This window comes from Podarcis filfolensis (genome assembly GCF_964270895.1).
Source record: "Podarcis filfolensis genome assembly, chromosome: 2".
NCBI classification, from domain to species: domain Eukaryota; kingdom Metazoa; phylum Chordata; class Lepidosauria; order Squamata; family Lacertidae; genus Podarcis; species Podarcis filfolensis.
The window spans coordinates 59,100,341-59,125,554 of NC_139605.1; the positions used below are offsets into that span (position 1 = coordinate 59,100,341).

A 25,214-nucleotide genomic window follows, 5' to 3' on the forward strand; every position below is an offset into this window, starting at 1 on the left:
TTCTTCCAGTAGTGGTCTTGCAGAGATAGATGTGAAGAGATGGCAAAATGTTTAGCTGCTCTGCAGTTGTCCTGACTGCTGCATGTCTCTGCTGGGGATACATTTGCTTCCTTCACTTTGTAAGTTAAATACTAAGTTCTGCAATCACTTAGATAAACTCTCCTCTCCTCTTACACTGTGCTAAGTTCTATCAGAGAGGATGATACTTCTGCTGCAGTCAGTGGCGTAGCGTGGGGGGTGCAGGGGGGGCGGACCGCACCGGGCGCAACATCTGGGGTTAGGGCAAATCAATGGGTTAGGGGGCGCAAATCCACGGGTTAGGGGGCGCAAATCCACGGGTTAGGGGGCGTAAATTGCTTGCCTTGCCCCGGGTGCTGACAACCCACGCTACGCCACTGGCTGCAGTTGCCAAATGTGGGGAAGGGGGTCTTTCCCCAAACTCCCGAGTCCCCCAAGGCTAAGGGTACGTTCCTTTACCCAGCATTTTTCTGTTTCTCTGAATGCTTTCTGTTCTCCCATAGCAACATTATATATATTGCATGTCTTTTATATGCTTGTTGTTCTTGTCCATGGAATTTTCTTGGCAGGGATACTGGAGTGGCTTGCCGGTTCCTGCTGGAAGGACAGATCGTGAAGCTGAGGCTCCAATACTTTGGCCACCTCATGAGAAGAGAAGACTCCCTGGAAAAAACCCTGATGTTGGGAAAGATTGAGGGCACAAGGAGAAGAGGACAACAGAGGACGAGATGGTTGGACAGTGTTCTCGAAGCCACAAACATGAGTCTGACCAAACTGCGGGAGGCAGTGGAAGACAGGAGTGCCTGGCGTGCTCTGGTCCATGGGGTCACGAAGAGTCGGACACGGCTAAACAACAACAGGTGGATGGATAAACCACAGCAATGCCTGTGATTAAGTAGCCAGGCGTTCCCATAGCATGTGATTCTATCTGGTAAGTCAATGAGCTAGCTCTGCCGCGAAACACTGTGCATGATGTCTAATATCAGCATCCCAAAAGTCATCATTTGCATTCTTTAAAGTGTTGCCCCTCTCACTGCTGAGCAGAGGCATCAGCGTACTAGGGCAATGGGGGAGGGCTGGCACTGTGTGTGTGATGCTGTGATGTCCGGACATTGGGAGGAGCTGGAGCAGAGCCAAACATGGCAGCTGCACGACTTCAATGACCAGTGGCTCCCCCTCTGCCTCCTCTTGGTGCTGCCACCGGCAGGAGGCTGCTTCGACCTGCCTTCCCCTCCACAGCAGGAGGAGAAGGAGGAGGGGTTCACAGATTTGTATGAATGTATTTAAATATGGAAATGATAAAAAAGTATGGTTGGGTAGTGCAATATATTGCCTCATAGATGAAGACTTTTTAGCTGTGCTATTTCCACAGTGAAAACTCAACATGCTCTCTTTTTCTCTCTCAAATATCATATGACTTTGCAATTTCTGCTTTATCTATAAGGCCTTATATTGTACTACCCAACCATACTTTTTATCATTTCCATATTTACATTCACACAAATCTGACTATTTTAAGGATATTACATACAGGCCTGAAGAAAAAATTGTGTACATCTAGCAGGCTGGAGAACCTGTGGCCCTCCAGAGGTTGCTGGAATTACCTACCTCCCATCATCCCTAACCACTGCCCATACAACAACAATAACTGCAGGGCTACATTATCCTTCACACACAGTACCAAGAATGGCTTGCTAACGGCACCCCGTATGTGGTGCAAACCAACAGGTTGGGAAAAACAGAGATTCACAGATCCAGAGTTAACAAAAATGAAATTATTGCAGTAGTCACTGATATAAAATGACCCTTACCAAAAATGTCTCTCACTTTTAATCGACAAGGTCTAGGTTAATGCTGTGAAAAGTCCAATGAAAGCATAGCCTGTGGCTCAAAGTAATTGTCAGCACTGAGCAACCATCACCTTTAACCTATTATAGATTTATTACTCCATGTGCACTGTGCTTATGACAAGGTATGTTTGAGTTAATCGTTAGCAGCCAGAAATTCTTCCTGGAGAGAAAGCAGTCAAGGTGTGTGTCTGTCCAGCATCACTTTTAGCTTCTGCTTGACCCTATAAGGATGCCAACAGCAACTGTAAAAATTCAAAACCTTTCTTTTTTAAAAAAAAAAATCCCCTTAAAGCATTTTTTAAAATATGTGATTTTGCAGTGTTTCCCAAACCCATTTTTCCCATGGACCACTTGAACATTGCTAAGGGTTTTGATGGACCACTTAATGATTTTCCTGCTGAAATTACTGAAAGAGCTTCGTTTAAAGACAATTTACATTGTTGAAAAATACATTTAGTTTTTGTTGTGAGCAATGCAGATAAGAATCAAAAGTCCTCAGCTGAACTTTGTAAAACCAGTTTAAGCCCATACTTTTCATAAAATGTCCTCATTTAATTTCAAGTCTCTGTTGAGACCCTAAAACCACATTCTTTAAAAAAAACAAAAAGCCCACTCAGACAATTTATATTTGCTGTAATTGTCAAGGAACAGAGAATACAATCACTCCCTTCCAGCCCTCCTCTCCACTAGTTGCCCTCCTCTATTACTGGTATATTAAAAAAAACCCTTATTTTGTTTTACCCTCTTTCTGCAGACACACATACCAGGTACACAGCTTGGTTTAAGAACCTAAGAAAAGTCTTCTGGGTCAGGACCATGACCCGGTTCTGCATCATGTCCTCACAGTTGCCAGAGCAATCTCCCCTCCCACGGTTTCCAGCAACTGACATTCAGAAGCATACTGCCTCCAGCCTTGGATCCAGAGCATAGAATTGTGGCTAATAGCCATTGATAGCCTTTTCTATCATGAATTTGACTCATCCACTTTCAAAGCTATCCACCTAGCACCACAACTAGGTGTGTGAAGTTCTTGACCCTGACACTCATTCCCAGCTTCATAAATGATGGCTAATGAAGCTGGGAAAGATCATCTGAACCCAATCCAATGTTGAATAAATTCACATACTGGCCAATAATGCATTGGAGCTTTCCCCTGGGTGTTATAGAGCATCATAAACAACAGACTGAAGGGTTGCAATCAGATTTAATTGGCTCTGTGTTTGGCTCAAAAGAAAAGAAATGCTTCTGGAATGGTTGCAATAAAATTGCAGAGCAGGTCTGACTCACTTTCAATGTAACTTCATCATTGATGGGTTTTATGGAACTCAGATGCTGCAATTTTCATGAGGGTTGACAGGTTTATTTTATTTGCATGTGCTTTGTTTTGTTCCTGTAAGTTTACAATGCACACAGAGAATCAATAGGTAAGTCAGACATAAAGCCAAAACCTGAACACCTGTAGCAACTGAGATAGCAGCCTGAAGTTTTCCAGCTTAACTACGTTTTCTAGCGCATTTTCTCCACCATCCTTTTTTGTAAGGTTCATGTTATAAAATGTTATAACCGTGTATTATGGTCTCTCATCACTGACCAACAAAAATGCATAAGCAATAACAAAACAACCACCCTAAAATAGAGAAAACAGCAATATTCGATGATCAGAGAGTCACTTGGCTACTGTGTACCTGACTCCTATTTACACAACTAGGCTTAAGGCACCTAAAATACAGACCGTGACTATACTGCACTAAACCTACTATGCCTGCTCCCACCTGCCTCTTCCTTTAGTCAGCAGTTTGCTTCAGGCCCAGAGCAGCTGGGAAGGATGTGAAGCAGTGAAAGGGCTGGTGAAGTGATCAAGTAAGAGGCTCATCAGCTTCTTAGATTCTTGGTAGGAAGAACGAGGCAGTCCATTGAAATCTGCATTACTAAACCACCATATGAAAAATAGCAACTATTTAAAATAAAGGAACCTGTTATGGTTTCAAAATATTCTTGAAACAAGTGGCATAAATCTAATATGGACATTTCAGTATGCAATAATTATTTAGTGTGGAATGTGGTCTATATATAAATAGAAATGTGTGGGCAGGAAGGAAGAAACTAGATAATGGTTATTTATTCACTGTTGTTAACTGAGCATCACCATTAAATATTGTTGGAAGATGCACTGGAGAAAATAATTGAATGCCACCAGGACAGTTTGACAGTGCAGTTGTAGGAAGACTTCTCCCTACCTTTGGATCTCTTAAGGAGGGTTAATCAGCAGCTGATCTGGGAGACGTTTTTTGCCCATTAGGATGCTGACCTGCCCAGCAGACTAACAAAGGACAAGATGAGGGGTAAGTCAGCAGGACACAGAGTGTGGGTTCTGTTTAAGGAGACACTCATGCAAAAAGGTAAATAAAGCCATACTTAGGCCAAGCTTTCATATAACCGAAATGACACTGGGCTCTATTAACATTGTTGTTTTGTTCTTAAATTTATTACTTGCATTTCACCAGGAGGTCCCAGGTTACAACAATTTGAAATTCAATATTAAAAATGCTTAAAACAAGTTAGCCACAGGGATAAAAACATAATCACTTTGAATTGCTTTGTTCATCTTATGGCAATGGACCTATAGAAATACATGCTTTTATTTTATTTTTATTTTTATGAACAGAACAGTGACTCTATTAAGTAACTAGTAATAGAGAAACTCTGTACATGTTAATTCAGAATGAAGTTTTACAGAGTTCAGTATGGCTTACTCCTAGGTAAGTGTGCACTGGATCACAGGACAAACAGTAGCATTATATCTTCAGGCAAGACTGATAAAAGGGCTGTTACATTTGCAAGGATTTTTGGCGCTCCTCCAGCACATACAGGACAAGGAAGAAAATGGTGATGTTGTAAGTCTCCAATCAGACAACATTGGCTGTGAACTTAGATTAACTGCCAGTGAGGGGAAAACAAAGCTACTACTAAAATCCTGGCCAATGAGCTCTTGAGTCATCTCTTATAAAGCAGCAACCTATGGGGTTTCTGCTGGCTCCTTTCCCAGCAGTTCTAAGGAAGACATTGCTGCAAGCATTGCACAAAGGAATGCCAGCACACGGCTAGCTTCCTAACCCTTTGCCTCTACCAACTATAAAAGACATCCTAAACCATTTTTGTGTCACTGTTTCTCATTTATCATACCGCTAAAAAAGAGATTCTTCTAAAAAACCTTATACTTCTAAGGAAAATAGTGCACAGAATCCTACTATTATTTAACGTTTATTCTTGTTTTACTGCTCCTCTCAAATTTCTGTTGGCTACACTACCATCTTAGGAAGAAGGCTGAGAAAAGAAGGAAACATCAGCATGCATTTTATCTTCAAATCATTACAGTGGTACCTCGGTTTACGAACTTAATCCTTTCCGGAAGTCCGTTCTTAAACCAAAACTGTTCTTAAACCGAGGCGTGCTTTCCCTAATGAGGTCTCCCACCGCCGGTGCCCTTCCACCATTCAGATTCCGTTTGTAGACCAAGGTAAAGTTCACTAACCAGAACACCTACCGTATTTTTCCGTCTATATGATGCCCCCATGTATAAGACAGCCCCCCCCCCCGTATTTTGGGGAAATCAATTTTAAGAAAATGAGGGGAGATGGCCCAAAGTTGTTGAGCTTCTCCTCCCACACAGCTGTGGGCAGGAAACACTCCCTAGATCGTTTCCCACTCGCAGCGGCATCGGGGGAAGTTGCGCTCCCACCAACCGGCTGGCTGGCAGGCGTGCCACATCTCTCCCCCCCCCATGCCACTATTCATGTATTGGACGACCCCAGTTTTTTGCCACGATTTTTGAGTCAAAAAAACCTCCTCTAATACACAGAAAAATACGGTACTTCCAGTTTTGTGGAGTTCTTATACCAAATAGTTCGTTAACAGGGCTGTTCTTAAACCGAGGTACCATTGTACTGTGTTTCCATTTTTGCATGTGCTTTTGCAAATAAAACATAATTGGACTATGTGCTCATTTAAAAGAGCTCAAATGTCCAGCAGCATATTCATATGTGTATTCTTTTAAAAAAAAATCAGAAAGGATACATGAATTTTGTAAAACTATGGTTTGCTATGTGTAAGGTGAAAAGTTTTGTATTCTACCTTGAGTTTATAAAGCAATGGCATCCACAACAACTAACACATGCATATAATGTAAGCATGAATGGGACTACTTTTAAAAGCTGTATACAATGTATTTTATTTTTTTAAGTATTCCCATTCATGTTTACATTATATGCATGTCTGAGTTGCTTTGGACACCATTGGTGCATACAACGTAATTTAAAGGGAGTGGGTGGCGCTGTGGTCTAAGCCACTGAGCCTCTTGGGCTTGCTAATTGGAAGGTCGGCGGTTCAAAACTGAGCAACGGGGTGAGTTATGCTGGCCACAAGACCCAGAAAGCTGTCTGTAGACAAATGCCAGCTCCCTCGCCCTGAAGCAAGATGAAAAAAAACACTGCATATTTGCCTTTGTCTGGATTTAACTGTCCAGAGGTTCTTTACCTTTTTACCTTACCTTTACCTTGCAACATAATTTAACATCAGAGAAATGATCTGCAAAAGAACTTACAAAATGTACATGGGCCATTCAATCTGTGAAGTGCAACACACACACACCAGGCGAATAAGCCCTTGGCCTTTGAACAGACAGTTGCTTCACTAATATGGCATTAACATCTCACTAATATTTAGTGCTCTAATAACACTACAATGATGATGCAGGTAATTAGGCAGCTTGCAAGGAGCCTAAGATCCATAAAGATGTGGCAATTATTTTTGTTATCCTTAAGACAGCAGGTTCATTCAGGGATACAACCATTCACTTATGTAATTAAATTTTAGAGCCTATACAGCGTCTGTCGAACATTTTAATTATGTTCACCATCAGTTGCCAGCATCTTGGCTTGTTATGGGGCAAATGAAATGTTATCATAAAAGTTTTCTCATTCTGTTTTAAATGTAACTTTGGAAATGCAAATTGCTCAAAAGAGTAAGAAATTTTAGACTTTTTATTTTTATTAAAGGCATTAACCCCACAGAAAACCCTACACAGGTACATTCACAAATAATAAAAGTATTCCTAAAATGGAAGCACCTCAAGTTGATTTTTGCCATGCTTACTAACTCGTGGCAGAAGGAAATAGGCTTAAGGAAGTGCCACAGTAATATATTCAATTGTACCAACCAGTCAAATGTTTACTGTATGCCACAAATATTAGTCCATGTACTCCTATATTTAGTTCATCATGAAAATTTTTTCATGATGCATACCTTACACATTCTATACTTGTAGGTTTCACCTGAGCTGTCAAAGTTATATCCTAAAGGTCACATATTGTTTAGGATGTTACTCTGGAATAATTGTTCCTTGATTTTTTTTTTTAAATACCAAGATTGTAAAAGGGTAAAGGTAAAGGACCCCTGACAGTTAAGTCCATTCGTGAACGACTCTGGGGTTGCAGCGCTCATCTCACTTTAACGGCCAAGGGAGCCGACAGTTGTCCACAGACAGTTTTTCCGGGTCATGAGCAGCACATGGAAACACCATTTACCTTCCTGCTGGAGCAGTACCTATTCATCTGTTGGCAGTAGGTACTGCTCCAGCGGGAAGGTAAATGGCGTTTTCATGTGCTGCTCATGACCCGGAAAAACAGCTTACCCCGTCATGGGGATTCGAATCATTGACCTTCCGATCGGCAAGCCCAAGGCTCAGTGGTTTACACCACAGCACCACCCACATCCCTAGAATTTCTTAATCTTTTGAGCAATTTGAATTTCCAAAGTTACATTTAAAACAGATTGTAAAACGTAAAGGTAAAGGGACCCCTGACCGTTAGGTCCAGTCGTGGACGACTCTGGAGTTGCGGTACTCATCTTGCTTTACTGGCCGAGGGAGCCGGCGTACAGCTTCCAGGTCATGTGACCAGCATGACTAAGCCACTTCTGGCGAACCAGAGCAGTGCACGGAAACGCTGTTTACCTATAGTACAATTATCATCAAGAGCAAAACATACCTAGGATGAATTTTTAAGCACTGTCTGAAAGACTACATGACTGTCATCATATTATTTGCTTCCTGATGGATTTATTTTATGGCCCATGTTAGTTTTAGACTTCAGTTTCTTATTTTCAGGAACGTCAACCCAGTTCTGCTGATGCTATCATGAGTTTTTGTACAGAGATATTTGTTATTGGAAATTGTGCTTCAGTATATGTCAAGGTGATGGATTCAGTGAAAGCTTTGTCAGGACAGGTTGGGTGAAACGGGCTGCAAATATGATGCTACACCACAAGACTTGATATGTTAACAGTGAGTCTGCTGATCTTGCAACTTGGCAAGACAAATACAAAGTGCATCACTTTGGTATCAAGGTCCCAAAGCCTTGAGAAGGACTTAAGAAGATTCATAATAAGCCACACCTCCCTTGAACAGTGAGTAAATGCCTAGGAAAGACTCACTTCTTGCTAAACTTTAAATATTCTAAAACATGATCAGCAATACTCTGCTTTTATGCATATTTTCTAAACTGTTATGAGAGCCTGCAGAGAGTTAGAATCAGAGTGAGAATGAATCTCAAAGGTCACCTTTCAGTGCAGGAAATCCACTACTACAGCACCCCTGTGGGTCATTCAGCCTCTATTTAAAACCTGCTAATGAAAGAGTGTCCATCACCTCTTGTGGCACTGCCAAACAGCTTGCACCAGCAGGAAGTTCTTCTGAAAGTTTAGTCAACAGTGGTTTGGGTCCTACTTTCTGGAACAGCAATAATAATAATAATAATAATAATAATAATAATAATAATAATAATTCCTCCATCACTTATGTCACACTCCTTCAAATATGTAAATATGGCTGTCATATTTTGGGTTATTGGGTTGTTGGTGCTTTTATTTTTATTATGTTTTTTGTGGTTTTATATTTTGATTTTATTCTGTGAACTGCCCCGAGACCTACGGGCATAGGGCGGTACATAAAATAATAAATAAAAATAAAAATCTCCAGGCTAAATATCCCTGATTCCTTTGAACTTTTCCATTGAACTTGATTCCCAAGTTCCTCACCAACTTCATCACTGTACTGTCAACAAACCTTAAAGTGCAGCTAAAAGCAGTCTTCTTAACATTTCCATTTGCTTCATTTTATGAAGTGACCACTAACTATGCCTGAAAAGTGTGTTTTATTGTAAGGTGGTTCACGCTTTGGAATTTTCAGATTAACACTATATACTTTTCATTCTCGGAACCATCGTCTTACTGTCAGATAGTGTTTAGCCAAAATCAGAGAGGTGTGTGGCATAGTGTTTAGGCACTGGCTATAGACGCTTTTGTTTAGGAAGGCTTTCCTGTATAACACAGTCATTTATGGAAGATCAATTTCATATCTAAATAATGGATTTTTGTCATTTTTAGAGCTCGTGTGGATGGTTTTATTGTTTTTTTAGAGGAAGGTGATTTTATTTTATTGTTCTTAAGAGCTTGGGCTTCTGTGTTTTATCCTGCTTTTACCCAGTACATTGCTTTATGCCATAATGTAGTTTCTAAATTTGTTTAATAATAATAACAAATAATAGCTGAAATATTTGGGTAAATGTGGAATAGGAAGCTATTGAAGGAACAGTGAAGAAATATTGTAACACAGAACAAATAAAAACAGATAGCTGTTTGTAAATGGCAAAAGGAAAATTGTGGATAGATACAGACAACATATGTATTCAATATACAATATATGGCATCAAAATCACAATGAATGCACAAATTGCGCAAGTAAGCAAATCAATTAAAAAGATGCAGTGTGTGTCTGAGTGAAATACTCCTTTTCCTTTTACATTAGGATGTGGATGGCAGTCATATTGATATTTCCAAATTAATACAGCAAGCCATGGGGATAGTTCTAAAAAGGTTTTCTAACTTTGTGTCACATGACCACCAACTGCAATGAAAGCCACATTCATTCCAAGCAAATAGGTCTAGGCTAACGAAACATGCAAGGGACGCGGGTGGTGCTGTGGGTTAAACCACAGAGCCTAGGACTTGCTGATCAGAAGGTCAGCGGTTCAAATCCCCGCGATGCGGTGAGCTCCCGTTGCTCGGTCCCTGCTCCTGCCAACCTAGCAGTTCGAAAGCATGTCAAAGTGCAAGTAGATAAATAGGTACCGCTCTGGTGGGAAGGTAAATGGCGTTTCTGTGCGCTGCTCTGGTTCGCCAGAAGCGGCTTAGTCATGCTGGCCACATGACCCGGAAGCTGTACGCCGGCTCCCTCGGCCAATAAAGCGAGATGAGCGCCGCAACCCCAGGTCACGACTGGACCTAATGTTCAGGGGTCCCTTTACCTTTACCTTTTAACAAAACATTTGTATTGCCTAATGACACAGTGTATCTGTGATACATTGTTGATAGGGAAAAGGAGGAGTCAGGGCTATGCTACATATAACAGTTTTAGTAACTGTGATACTATTTCAATTTCCGTAAGTATAACTGGCAAAAAGTGTTTACAGAGCGGCTTCAAGTTAAACCAAGCATCCAAGTGCTGTATGCAAGAACCAATCTTACAAAAACATTGAAATTTGTAAAGCACATCACATAAACACTACAGATCCCTTCACTGAAGCTTACAAAATTAATGTACTTCATGGTTAGTTTTTAAAAAGTTAAATCTGTGTATTACTAAAGCACAGCCCTTTTCCAAAAAAAAAAAAATGATTAAAATTTGATGCATAAGAAAAAGAAGCATTTGAAATGAAAAAGTGTACACATAACCTTCAATTTGATCTGTAAACAATACAACACACTATGTACATGAAGCTTGTAATACCATACTGCAATATTCCAGATGTTAGACAGCCCTGGCCATGAGGCAGCCATAGGTCTTGAACAGTGCGACACTGGAAGTCAGTTCTCTCTCTACCAGCTGATGAACATTTGCATTCTTTCTTCTTCTTTTGTATTTTGAAAAAATGGAATTTATTTTTCATCTTGTACTGTAGTCAGATACACACTTCTGATTACAAAATACATGAAATACATGAATCCACTGAAAACAAATGGTGCATGCTGAGTGAGACTTAGACAGGCATTCCATTAAAAAAACAAGGAAGTACTTCTAAGGCAATCAATCCTAATTCCAATTGGCTGCAGCTAGTATGACCAACGGCCAATGATGATGGAAGCTTTAGTCCAAAGTATCTGGATAGTATGCAGTTGGGGGAGACTGCTACATACCATTTCTCTCTCAAAACATACAGCAGTGTGGGAGCCAAATCCTTTGCCTGCTGAAATTGCAGCTCAGTTACACCTGTTCAAACTCTATACGTGCACATTTCCATCTATAACTCCCATCAGTTCAGAGAGGTCACTTAAACATAGAAGACTACATACATTTCTCCATAACGTTTTTTAAAACACTTTTCAGATACAGGAAGCTCTTGATTACTTTTTGGGTTGCTTCAACTCTTGAAAACAAGCTGGAACAGTACATAATTTTTATGTCATGTATAAATCTCCATCTTTGAACCACACATTTAAGATAAAGGTACTCATGAACCATGTAAACAATTTATCATTCAACAAAACTCAATTAGTTCAAGCAACTAATTCATTCTCTAGAAATAATCTGGCCCAAACAAAAATTGTGGAATTATGCAGTGTGAGCTCCTCTGTATCTGTTAGAATAAGCTGCTTGCTTATGCTGTGCAATTTCCTGTTCCCCAAAAACGATTAAACACAATGTGCCTTTTTCTTATCTCTTCCTGCCCAGCCAAGTCAAAAGGTATAGCTCTGTGTCATACCTGATATGCCACACAAAACCAGCCAAGTCTCTCATACTTAAAATCACAGCAGTAATGGAACAGTACAGGATATTTCATTCAAGGTCAGGAAGGAAATAAGATCAAGATAATAACTTCTGACTGTGTGATTCCTTCACCTCTTTTTATAAATATTTTTTTGAAAAATGTTTTTCAGGCTACTGATGCCTGCTTGTGGTAAGATCAACTAAGCTCCTGGCTACCAATGAAATCAGCTGAAAACAAAAATCACATAAACAATGATATAGCACCAGTAAGTGCTTAAAGGAACAAAGTCTTATGATTTTATATTAATGAGAAAAATATGGGAAAGTTAACAAAATAGGAGATGCTTACCTTGGCTCGCCTGATGGTTCAGAGTTTTTGATACAGTTTCCACGCCCCTCAGAGCAACATTAGAGAGAAGACAAATTCCTCAGGTTGCTACCAATGAACAGTCTCAAGTTCCACACAGTCTTAATCTTCTGCATATACAGACATGTAGATTTTTCTCCTGAGGATGACTATAATGTCCTCAAATTCTTTAAGAGTCATAAAACAAAAGAGAGAGAAGAAAGACAGAAGGTGTGGTGTTAAATTCTAGGGTCGCTTGTTTGGCTGATTCAGAGCAGAATGTAACACAATACTTGATGGGAATGAAGTGTCATGCAGGGAGAAAAAGCCTGAAAATCCATCACCTTTTGAGGGAAATCTTTGAATTCAAGAATTGTGGTACATATGTTATTCTGCCTTCTCTGTGATACTAAATTAGGAAATTGACGTAGGCTAAAATGATGTGCTTTATTATAATCTGGGCTGGTCACCGTAAGATGACAATGCTAGAAAACATTTACCAGTAAATAGAGCATTAAATGCAAATTGCTGTGTATTGCTCAAACGGCATGGTTCAAAATAAGAATCAACCTAGAATAACTAAACCAGAGTGAACCACTTCTACAACAACTTTCATTCAAAAACAAAACAAAACAATACAGTGTAGTTATTGTGACACTTTTTTGAGGCAATGATAAATAATCACAATGCATAGGGAAGACTGAAATGGAATCTTTATAGAGAGAATCCTATAATGCAGTGGGCGGAATTGTAAGGGGAATGCAAGCAGATTAGTATTTGCAGAACTTGCCAATTTAACAGCCAAAATAAGGGACCAGGATGAAAAAAAGATAAAGGGCTAATGGAACTCCTTTTGGGGACTATTTAAAAAAAATATGACACCAAAACTAATCTACAAGTAGAGGTGATCCTATGAACAACAGTTAAATACAAAGAGGGATAAAAAGGGGGAAAGTAGGGTAGACTAATAAACTGATATGCAGTATCACCAACAATGCCTCTGGTTATCTCCCGCTTGGACTACTGCAATGCGCTCTACGTGGGGCTACCTTTGAAGGTGACTCGGAAACTACAACTAATCCAGAATGCGGCAGCTAGACTGGTGACTGGGGGCGGCCGCCGAGACCATATAACACCAGTCTTGAAAGACCTACATTGGCTCCCAGTACGTTTCCGAGCACAATTCAAAGTGTTGGTGCTGGCCTTTAAAGCCCTAAACGGCCTCGGTCCAGTATACCTGAAGGAGCGTCTCCACCCCCATCGTTCTGCCCGGACGCTGAGGTCCAGCGCCGAGGGCCTTCTGGTGGTTCCTTCATTGCGAGAATCAAAGCTACAGGGAACCAGGCAGAGGGCCTTCTCGGTAGTGGCGCCCGCCCTGTGGAACGCCCTTCCAGCAGATGTCAAAGCGATAAACAACTACCTGACATTCAGAAGACATCTTAAGGCAGCCCTGTTCAGGGAAGTTTTTAACGTGTGATATTTTAGTGTATTTTTGGTTTTTAAGGAAGCCGCCCAGAGTGGCTGGGGAGGCCCAGCCAGATGGGCGGGGTATAAATAATAAATTATTATTATTATTATTATTATTATTATTATTATTATTATTATATGGAAGGTCAGGTTGGAAAGTCGTTATAAAAATCATGTATGACAGTGAATTACGACGTGTAAACAAAAAAAAGTAAAATGCTAAATATATAAATAAATGGGAATGCAAGCAGAGAACAATTTACAGAAGAGTAAGAAATGTAATATGTTGGAAATGCACATTCAGTCACATTCACCATACATACAGGCCAAGTCAGCAGAGGGTGGAGGGTTCTTCCCCATTGCAGAACTTAGCTATGAGGAGATTGTTTCAAAAATTGGGCACCTATTCTTAACTGAAGATTCCCTCTGGAACTGCACCATCGTTAGAAGGACTTAGCCTTAGTGAGGGGAAGCAGAAAGAAGAGCTCCTTCCTGTTTCCTGTGCCTAAGTGTCATGCTAGAAGAAGTAGTGCTTTTCAGAGTTAAGAAGTGACACCCAATTCTCTAAAAGAGTGTAGTGGGTGTGTGAATTTGCCACCCCTACTGATTCCTGCTTGTGGGTTTTTCACAGGTATCATGTTGACCACTGTGAGAAAAGGATGTTGGTCTAGATGAGCCTTTGGCCTGATCCAACAGGCTCCTCTTACGTTCTTATATTCTTATGTGATTGCTATGGATCCATTTTTCACAGATATAATCCCCCCCCCGCTCCAAGTGGGCTTCTTAAGGGCTTTCCAAATTTATTTCTTTACAGTAAATGAACAGCCACAGCCCCTCATTTTGTTGTAGATCTCATATATGCAAAGTTCAGAATTATTGGAATACGAAATGACGAGCTCATAATGTTTAGGTATATACACACTGAACATCATTTGCCAGTCAACAGTTCCCTAGATAGTTTAACAATCCATTTTGCAGACTGTTTGCTTAGCTCAGTGTGAGCTATGATTAGTTCCATGGCTGCACCAAAAAAAGATGGAATGTTAAGGCAATAAAATATGGTTCAACCCCAATTACAAATCAAATCAAATACAAATGTTTCTTTGCGGGGGTGGGGGTGGTTAAGAGTTATCTCATTATGCTTGTAACTGCTAATTCTGAATCAACCTGAGAAGAGTTCACCAACCAGAGATCCAAGACTCAGGTTTTTCTGGAAGCACCATAAGCCCCTCCCTGTGATCAGCAGCAGACAGCATGGGGGGGGGGGGAGAGTGTCTTTGGCATGATCTTGATACAGTTCCATCCCTCCAGAAGTAGGCTGGACTAGATATACACCCAATACCTGAGCCTACGCCTGTAATCAATAAAGTGGTGGCCATTCTTAATTCCAGACTGCTTGGCTTTCCAGATGTTTTGGCACTACAGTTCCCATCATCCCTGACCACTGGTCTTGTTAGCTAGGGATGATGGGAGTTGTAGTCCCAAAACATCTGGAGAGCCAAGTCTGGCCATGCCTGGTTTATACTCTCTCACTTCACCACAGCCTTAGAGCGGGGAGGGGAGGCACTGCAACTGGGACCACAAAGCAAACCTCTAGGTCCTGAGTACAGGAATAAAGCTTCCTTCAGACCTTGCCATTACCATGACAGGGATATAAACACAGCAGCAGAGATCTATAAAGTGAATGCCAACCATATTTCCAGAGTATACACTCAGTACGGCAAAATTTTCATTATTCACACAGAAAGTTAAAGAATCGTTCCCATCTCTCACCAGATAAAGCAGGATCCACAATCCACAGTATAATCACATCACAGCTATGGTCAACAGGCAAGTGAACATAAAAAATTAAGAACTGTTTTGGTGGATCAGGCTAGATTGCTCTAATTCACCTTCTTTAAAAGATTAAGTTGTTGACTGGTATTCCATTTTCTCATTTTATAAAAATTATCCCAAAAATAAATTCACACGACCAATTTAAAGCATCAAATCATCTACCCCCTCCCCTTCCACCCTTTCTGTGGTTACTTATCTTTTTTTACCTCTGCACTGGTTAATTTCTGTTTTGTAATGTGGGTGGCAAAACTACTAAAATGGCTTAATAAAGCATGCAAACTGGATTAATGAAAAACTCAAGAAAGCAAATGAATTAACTTTGCAGCAGGCGTTACATTGAATGGTGATAAAGATGCTGTGTGGTTTAATCACTAGATGGCACTGGAGTTAACTGTGGAGATAGGAGTAACTCATGGCATCAATAGACATAACTAGAGAGAACAAACATTTAGTACAGCTGTGGGAAATCTGTATTCTTTCAGATCCTGTTGGACTCCATCTCCCAGCCCCAGCCAATATGGCTAATGGTCAGGGATGATGGGAGTTGAAAATCCAGGTTTATCAAATACAGATGGTGTAGCTGATCCACATTTTGAATCCCTGTAGCTAAAGCCTCTGAGGCTGATTTGGTTGTATCTATTGATAGGAATTCAAGCGAAGCAATGTTTGCTTCTTGAGGTTTTAAACTCCGTCCCCACTCTTCTGAGAGATCCTTGCCATGTTGCTGGAACAGCAATTTTGCTTTGAATCAATGCAGCTATGTCTCCTCCCTCTGCAAGAGGTTGCTCACCTGTGAGCAATATTCCCTCTGCCATTGCCACAATTTGAGCAGGTAGGAAGAGACTGTGAGCGTTCTTAATGGGGTGGGGAATGGACCGTGCCAACACTATGGTCAGTGATGTCACCTTCTCCTCACCCCATAGATTATTGTAGTGAATCTATGTGGAGAGCCAGGGTGGTGTAGTGGTTAAGAGCGGTGGACTCATAATCTGGTGAACCAGGTTCGTGTCCCCACTCCTCCACATGCAACTGCTGGGTGACCTTGGGCTAGTCATACTTCTCTGAAGTCTCTCAGCCTCACTCACCTCACAGAGTGTTTGTTGTGGGGGAGGAAGGGAAAGGAGATTGTTAGCCGCTTTGAGACTCCTTAGGGTAGTGATAAAGCGGGATAGCAAATCCAAACTCCTCTTCTTCTTCTCCTTGACTTGAATTAATAGAATCAGAACTGTAGAGTTGGAAGGAGCCCCAAGGGTCATCTAGTCCAACTCCTTGCAATGCAGGAATTTCAACAAAATCATAGATGACAGGTGGCCATCCAACATCTGCTTAAAGATCTACAAGGAAGGACAATCCACCACCTTCTGAGGGAGTCCGTTCCATTGTCTAACAGCTCCTACTATCAGAAAGTTCTACCTGATGTTTAGTTGGAATCTCCTTTCTTGTAAACTGAAGCCATTGGTTTGGGTTCTCTACCCCCGGGAGCAGGAGAATCAAGCTTGCTTCATCTTCCATGTGACAGCCCTTGAGATATTTGAAGATGGTTATCATATCTCCTTCTTTTCCAGGCTAAGCATACCCAACTCCCTGAACCGTTCCTCATAAGGCTTGGTTTCCAGACCTCTGATCATCTTGGTTGCTCTCCTCTGCACATGTCCCAGCTTGTCAATATCCTCTTAAATTGTGGCACCCAGAACTGGACGCAGTATTCTAGGTGTTGTCTGACCAAGGCACAATAAAGTGATACTATTACTTCTGGGCAATATACTTCTGATGATGCAGCCTAGCACAGCATTAGTGTTTTATTTTATTTTATTCTTTTCTTGCTGCATCACATTGTTGACTCATGTTAAGCTTGTGGTCTACTAAGATCCTTGGACCCTCTTCACATGTACTTATGGCAAGCAAAGTGTCCCGTCCCGTCCCCCCAATATTATATTTGTGCAGCGGGTTATTCCTGCCTAAGTGTAAAACCTTGCATTGTCCCTATTGGAATTCATTTTGTTAGCTTGGGATCAGTTCTCCAATCTGTTATGTTCATCCTAACTACTGAGTCAGAGAGATATCCTGTACTTAAGCCCACTGATTTCAGTAGACATACTTCGATTTTTAATAGCACTGAATATCACCCTCAGTCACTTGATGGCACACAACCACACTTCCCTCTTCTTCCTCAAGCTTTCACAGTACAGTGGTACCTCGGGTTAAGAACTTAATTTGTTCTGGAGGTCCGTTCTTAACCTGAAACTGTTCTTAACCTGAGGTACCACTTTAGCTAATGGGGCCTCCTGCTGCCGCCGTGCGATTTCTGTTCTCATCCTGAAGCAAAGTTCTTAACCCGAGGTACTATTTCTGGGTTAGCAGAGTCTGTACCCTGAAGCGTCTGTAACCTGAAGCGTCTGTAACCCAAGGTACCACTGTATAGGACATTATACAAGCCACTGCTCTATTCTCTCTTGGGCCCATTTCATGTATACATCCATGCAAGCCTAAGTTTTCTATGAGTTATATAGCCTACAGCTGGTTTCACAAAGTCACAGCCCTTTTAGTGTATTCCCTATGTAATTCACATCTCCATCCAAACCAGGTGTTTCCTTCCTCTCCCAAGAGCTTGTTCCCCATACCAGATTATCCAGGAGGGCTCCCTGACCCTCCAGAGAGGCATTTTGAGGGAGCAAAGATAGCTGCAGGTGTAAGACAGAGCCAGGAATGTTTCCTTCTAGAAACAGTCTTCTGCTCACTTATTTTAGGCTCCAAACATTTTTGTCAAGAAAGCAAATTTGAAAATAACACTGAACCTCCCCCATTGCACCAGGAACAAGATCCAGCCATATGCTATTAATCACATTGAGTCATCATTAAACATAAAGAATACAAGTGACTGTGTCACTTTGTTGTTCTGCGAAATCTTCTCTTCTCCTGAACCTGAATGGCATAAAAAAGGTGAGCCGCCAGTCCTAGGGAAGAGCAGATAATTAAACTCTCCATGAAATTGGCAACAAGTAATTGGAAAGTTTGATGGCTCTAGCTGCTTGGCAGGTCAGACTTATTCTGTAAAATTAATTAATTAAATTATGACTTTGCCCTGCAAGAAAATGACAGGAAGGGGCATGGATCTACAGATATGAATCTAATGAGGTGCTGCAATTCTGCTTTCTTCCTTCCTTTATGTCATTAAGAACACCCCAAAGGTGCCTTGATACAATGAAATAAAGACACGGGTTAATGGTGCTCATTATTTGATTTCATTCTCACCAGTTTCATGCATATGCCTTCTTCCCAAGAGAGAAAGCACTCCTACACTGATGAGGAACAGGTATGCTTGTGTTTAATTAAAAATTAAATCTTAGAAGTGTTCTATGCATAAATGTAGAAAAGTCAATATGCACATGGATGGGGTGCTTTAATAGACACTAGACTTTCCAAAAGCTTTTGATAAAATCTCTCATAAAAGATGCTTTAGTAAGTTCAGTAGTCATGGGATTAGAGTACTAGTCATAGAAGGATCATAGATGTCTCATAGAATAGTAGCATTGGAAGGGACCCAAAGGATCATCTAGTCCAACCCCCAGCAATGCAGGAATATGCAGCTGTCCCATGTGGGGATCAAAATTGTGACCTTGGCATTATCAGCACCATGCTCTAACCAGCTAATGGAGCCATAATGACTTCAGGAATCAGAGAGTAGGAACCAATGTCCGTTCTCACAATGGAGAGATGAAAGAAACGGGGTTGCCCAAGGATCTGAATTGCTACTGGTGCTTTTAAAGTTTTTCATAAACGATATGGATTTAAGTGTACACAGTAAGATTGCTGAGTTTGCAGGTGATATTAGATTGTCCAGAGGAGTAAAAACAAAAAGGGATTGCAAGGAGCTTTGAAAGTATCTCCCCCAAATAGGCATTAAAATGGTTAAGTGATGCATATTTGTGCAAAAACTCCTAACTTCACATATGTGTTAATGGAGTCTGAATAGGTAGTGACTGACCAGAAAAGAGATCTTGGGGTTGTGGTGAATATCTTAATGTTGACTCGGTGTGTTGCAGCTGTCAGAAAGACAATTTCACAATGGCATTAAACAAATCTCTGTTGTCATCACACTTGGAATACTTTGTGTAGTTGTTGTTTGTTTGTTTGTTTAATTTCTATACCGCCCTATACCCGAAGGTCTCAGAGCAGTTCACATAAAGTTCTAGTTACCTCAGCTCAAAATGGATACCCACACTTTCAGATGAGAAATCTTATTTGCAAAGCTGAGTAAACTTAGCATTCACATTCAATCAAGAAGCAACATGGGTTTTGCCAAGAACTGTCTCTGAGGTGGGGAGGGGAGGAGAGGGAGAGAGATGGTTGAAGGGAGAAAGAAATTTCTAAGAAAGCCTTATAAACAACGAGCAATACCAAACCAAAACACCAAACTGAATATTGTGGAAGAAAGTAAACTCTGCTTAACTTTTCCTGATTGCAACTATGATAATGTATTACTCATGTGAAGGGGTTTCATACCAAGGCTAGCTGCATGCCCCTGATGTCCACACACTGCGGATTTCATATTTGACATAGCTTTCTGCATGTTTTCCACATTTATCTCAGGCTGTAAGACACATAAGTAGAACTTGTCGGCTTTAAACCACATGAGATTTAAACCATTATTAGCCTCTCGCCAGGTAATCAGAGAAGTAATTCTTAAAAGAACCCCTCTTTCACAACTATGACAGAGTTGGTTCTTAGCCAGAATCTCAAAAAAGCTCAGCTTGTGATGAACTCATTTTGAAGATCTGCCCAAAAGTATCACAATACAGAAGCTGCTGGGTGTCAAGCTCTTTTGAGCATTTTGCTCTATACTTGTCCCATTTTTGCATTTGGTCAAGAATAGCATTTCGCCTCATAATGTCAGGTCTTGCTCTTGATTCTGACATCCCTTGTATATCCTTGTTGGGGGTCTTCTAGCACTTTGCCTTGCTACACTATTTCAGAGATACATACAGCTATTTAAGTCTGGCTGTTAAAACCTCTCAGCAGTATGTTCATGAGGAAAAGGATTTCCATTGTAAGAATCAGACAAGGAGTTTGAAGGATTTCATCTTCCTTACTATAAAGATACTCTCACCTACTTTGTACAGCAAACACCAAAAAGGAGTGGAGGAATAGTGTGATCAGGCTTAACTTGAATCTGGTTTAGTTTCTTGTAAGTCTTGGGACAAGGGGAACAGGCAAGCAAGCCCGTAACCACCTTTACCACAAAAGATGATGATGATGATGATGATTGCTATACTGGTGTGCTCAAGCCAAACTCTGATCATGGCAAGGGGGTGACAAGGCATAGCCACATTGCCAGGGCCCCATCATTAAGTATACATTTCCCCTAACTTTTTTGTCTTTCAAGTTTTACCAGTTCATATTTTCCCAACTCAGAAAAGAGAGACAAAAGAAAAGAGTTTTTGGGGTGGTTTTTTTTTCTCCTTCCCAAATTGTTTTTGGTTGTGTTTTGAAATTGCAAGTGTTTTAAAAAGTTTTAGATGGATAATAATAACTGAGACTAATATGAAAGTAGACAACAGCGAAAGCTACACAATGCAGGGAAAGGAAGACATCCATTAATCTGCAGAAACAGGAGCATTTAGAACCTCTGCAGTAGGAAATACTTCTTTTGAAATGCACAGCCAGCTCTTCACGGCTGATTAATACCAATGTGTTTGCAATTGATAACTAAAGGTGGGACATGAAAATTAGGATTTCCATAATTGCATCCCCCACTACTTTCCTGTCATTGGTGTCCCATGCTATGTTTCAAACTTAAAAGCATCCAGCGTAAAATGATTCAGCAAATGAACAACTCCAGTGGACAGCTAAATAAGCAGCTCAGCTTCTCTTCCGTGTGATTCATTACAGTCCTGGGTGTGATTTGACTAATTAACCCTTCGCTGCTCTTTCCCTTGTAAATAACTAAAGTGTGTTGAGGAACCACATAAATGCTCACCCTTGGGTAAAACTAATGACAAAAAACAGAATAGTAGGCATCTAAAGCCTCCAATAGGGACGTGGGTGGCGCTGTGGATAAAACCTCAGTGCCTAGGACTTGCCGATCATATGGGTGAGCTCACTTGCCGATCATATGGGTGAGCTCCCGTCGTTCGGTCCCAGCTCCTGCCCACCTAGCAGTTCGAAAGCACCCTTAAGTCCAAGTAGACAAATAGGTACCGCTTTATAGCGGGAAGGTAAACGGCGTTTCCGTGTGCTGCGCTGGTGCAGGCTCACCAGAGCAGCTTCATCACGCTGGCCACGTGACCCGGAAGTGTCTTCGGACAGCGCTGGCCCCCGGCCTCTTAAGCGAGATGGGCGCACAACCCCAGAGTCGGTCACGACTGGCCCGTACGGGCAGGGGTACCTTTACCTTTACCTTAAAGCCTCCAATGTCACAAATTGTTCTGCAAGCAGATCCTAACAGAACTGAACAAACTAACTTTGAACATAAAACTTGTTTGCTAATATTTGGAGGCTTTTTACATGGCTATTCCTTTCCAAACAAAAAAGTTCTGAAAGCATATCAAATATAAAGAAATCAATTACAGATAGGTAGCCGTGTTGGTCTGCCATAGTCAAAACAAAAAAAAAAAATTTTCTTTCCAGTAGCACCTTAAAGACCAACTAAGTTAGTTCTTGGTATGAGCTTTCGTGTGCATGCACACTGACGAAGTGTGCATGCACACGAAAGCTCATACCAAGAACTAACTTAGTTGGTCTTTAAGGTGCTACTGGAAAGAAATCAATGTAGAACTGTAAGGCTGCATGCTTTAATGTCAGTAGTTAGCATAAATGTTTTTCAAGGAGCAAACTTTTTTTCCTAATCACTCACCCTTGAACAATCAGATACAGCTAAAAAGAAGCCTACAGCAATGAATCTGCATAGTAACTACTCCAGACAATTCTCAGCAACACTGAAATAAAGTTTACTGACCCAAATTCATCTCAGATGTAACTTCTGACTTCAGCATGCTTTTCCCAGGAAAAAAAAAATGTGCCTAGGGATAATGTTCTTTCAAACTGCAATGCTATTACAACTTGTAGAAATGTCAATGAATGCATGTTCAGTAGACAATAGCTGCTAAGTTGGTCCCAAAGATTAAGGACTAAAAATAGGCAAAGTGATGCATTTAATTGAAAGAAATTCTTCTGTTTCAGGAACACACAGTGTCATGACCCTGGGGTCAAACAGTGGCCAAGACACTGAAACAGAGGCTGCAGAGTCCCTAGCTAAGGAGTCAGAATGGGTTCTTGGCTCTAAGCCTGATGCTGATGAACAGGGAGCCACTAACCCAGAGGTTGGCAGGTGAGAGTCCCGCAGTACAAAGGCTGAGAGACCCAGAACTGGGATGCTCATTGCCCTTCTGCTGGGTCAAAAGAATCAAGTGTCTCCCAGACTGTCTTGTGAGTCCAACAGCACAGGGAGTGTAGCAAGTGGCAGGTCAGGAGTAGGACTCGCCAGCAGGCCAGAAGGATGACTCTTTACGGACTGTACTTCTCACAAAGGGGCTGCAGTCTAGGAGATAAGGGGAAACAAGATCTGTTTTCATTTCCCCTCCCTGAAGTCTCCCCCTGAGGTGCTATGTAATTCAAGAGCCCCAAATCTTAGCATTTTAAAGCTATATACAGTGGAGAGTGATAGTGTTTCTGGAGCAAGAATCACCAAGCTATAGGGGCCTGGTAAGCACATTTGCAAACCGGAGAAACTGTTTCGGGCACCACACACACACACACACACACACACGCAGTGCAGTATTTCCTATTGGCTACAATAGTGTCATGAACACTTCTGCCCAAGGTATAGAATCGCAGCAGGAGTTAAGGAACAGTAGCCGCTCGTCCACTTCCCCTTGTCTTAGCAATGACAGGAATGCAGAGCAGCAGTTACAAGATTGCGGGCTGGAGAGAAGTCAACTCTCCCAAGAAGCACAGAAAGGCTTCAAAAGCAGGAGAAATCATATTTCTTCACCAGGAGGCAATTAATCCTCTGAGTCCAAAGAGCAGACATATGGGAAAGGTTTTAGACAGGAGACAAACCAATAAACGGAGGCGTCACAGATTCAGGATATTCTGCAGAACCAGGAAGCATTCCTCAGAAGGGTCAACTGACTTGTGAAGTTCGAAGGCTCCGGTAGAGCCTCTGCGACTGATTGTTTGTTTTGCAATAAATCTTCAAGTTACTTACGACTTGAGTGCGGTCTTATTGAGATGGCAGCCTGGGCTCTTGAGAAAGAGAATGCTTCTTTCAAGCAGTGGAGCAGGCAGTGAAAGGAGACTTGGGCAGGCTTGGCGGTGTCCCAGCTGCAGCAGGCCTAGGAGGAGGGTGGTGAAGAGCAGGCTGAGGAACCAAGTGCAGCCCTCTCCCAGCCACCTCTCCTTGGCCATGGAGCCAAGGAACAGACAGGTCCCGGGACAGCAGGAGGCTCTCCTCTCCATGTTCCTGCCACGGGGTGCACACCTCGCTCAAGAAACACACTCTGGGAGGGAAGAGCCAGGGAAGGACTGGAACGGGCTGGGAAAAGTCTGGGTGTCCCTTCACTGACTGTGTGGAGAAGGAGGAGGCGCCACTACAGCCCCGAAGGCCTGGTTCAGGAGTGGCTCGCCTCCGCGCAGGTCCAGAAGATGGCAGTCACATGACCTTGGCGAGAGAGCCTGTTGTGGGGGTGCTGGGTTGCCTTCTATACAGGCATTTTGTAAGGACTGGTGAGATAAGGTATGCAAAGTGTATTGACCTATGTAGTGAAAGTGCTGCATAAATAATAATATTGGTGCAAATGCTTGGTACACAGAAAAGGTTTGCCATGCAATGATCCATTATATAATCTAATTGGTAGTAGTTAAAATCACATATATCATCAGTTCCTGAAATAATTTGCTTGATTACATTTATTGCAGAGTATTTTGTTTCATGTTTTTGTAATAATGAGGAAAAACAAATGTACATCTACACAGTTGGTATCGCCATGAGCTGAGCTCATTTGATGTGGAAACCTAAAGTTTAATTGCTTGATTTAAATTTGGCTAGTAAAAAATGCATACTGAAACATTACTCTTTTAATTATATTAATTTATAACCGAAGAGCGAAATTTACAAAGGCAATAAAATTAATTATTTATTTGCCCATTACAGCTGCATATATATTACCCAGTTAATTAGCTTCCTTAAGTCTCTCCCCCCCAAAAAATAAAAAATAAAAACAAGCTTAAACACTGATTTATATAAAGAGTACACACTGCCTCCTTACACAATGCCCATTCCAGCTGGTTCCTTGCATTTAACTCAGCTATATGAATTAGGCTTCAATTCTATATACACTTAACTGGGAGTAAATGGGACATACTTCTGAAAAGGTGCCTATAAGGTTGTGTTGTAAAACAGTTTGTCAAGGGGACACAGTCTTTGGAAATGTAAATCATTTTGTCTTATCCAAATCCCAAAAGAACTCATTGCTCTAATTCCAAATATGCACCTCCAGGATTTGCCATTACATGCCAGCATTTTTCCTCACCTTTCAAACTGTATGTCCAAACAGGCATCCGTGCTTATTTCCAGGGTCCTTAGGAAACTCTCTGTAAGACATCTCCTCAACATGGCTATGCAACTCCTGGACGGTTAAGTCGAGTCAAATTCGACTATGGGGTGCAGAGCTTTCAGGCCAAGAGGGCTGGCATTTGTCTGCAGACAGCTTTTCTGGGTCATGTGACCAGCATGACTAAACTGCTTCTGGCTCACGGAACACTTTGACGAGTGTCGGAGCGCATGGAGACACTGTTTACCATCCCGCGCAAATTTGAACTACTTACCTTCTGATCGGCAAGCCCAAGAGGCTCAGTGCTTTAGACTCCAGCGCCACCT

General features: G+C 41.4%; 1 protein-coding gene across 1 annotated transcript in view; it reads right to left on the reverse strand.

Annotated features, from left to right (window-relative positions):
* The window catches only part of SGCD (sarcoglycan delta), a 397,423-nt gene that overhangs the window by 255,444 nt on the left and 116,765 nt on the right, over positions 1–25,214 (reverse strand). The window contains exon 3 of the mRNA XM_083603932.1: positions 12,038–12,222. The gene's annotated coding sequence lies outside the window, so the exon portion shown is untranslated. The remainder of the gene's footprint in view (positions 1–12,037; positions 12,223–25,214) is intronic.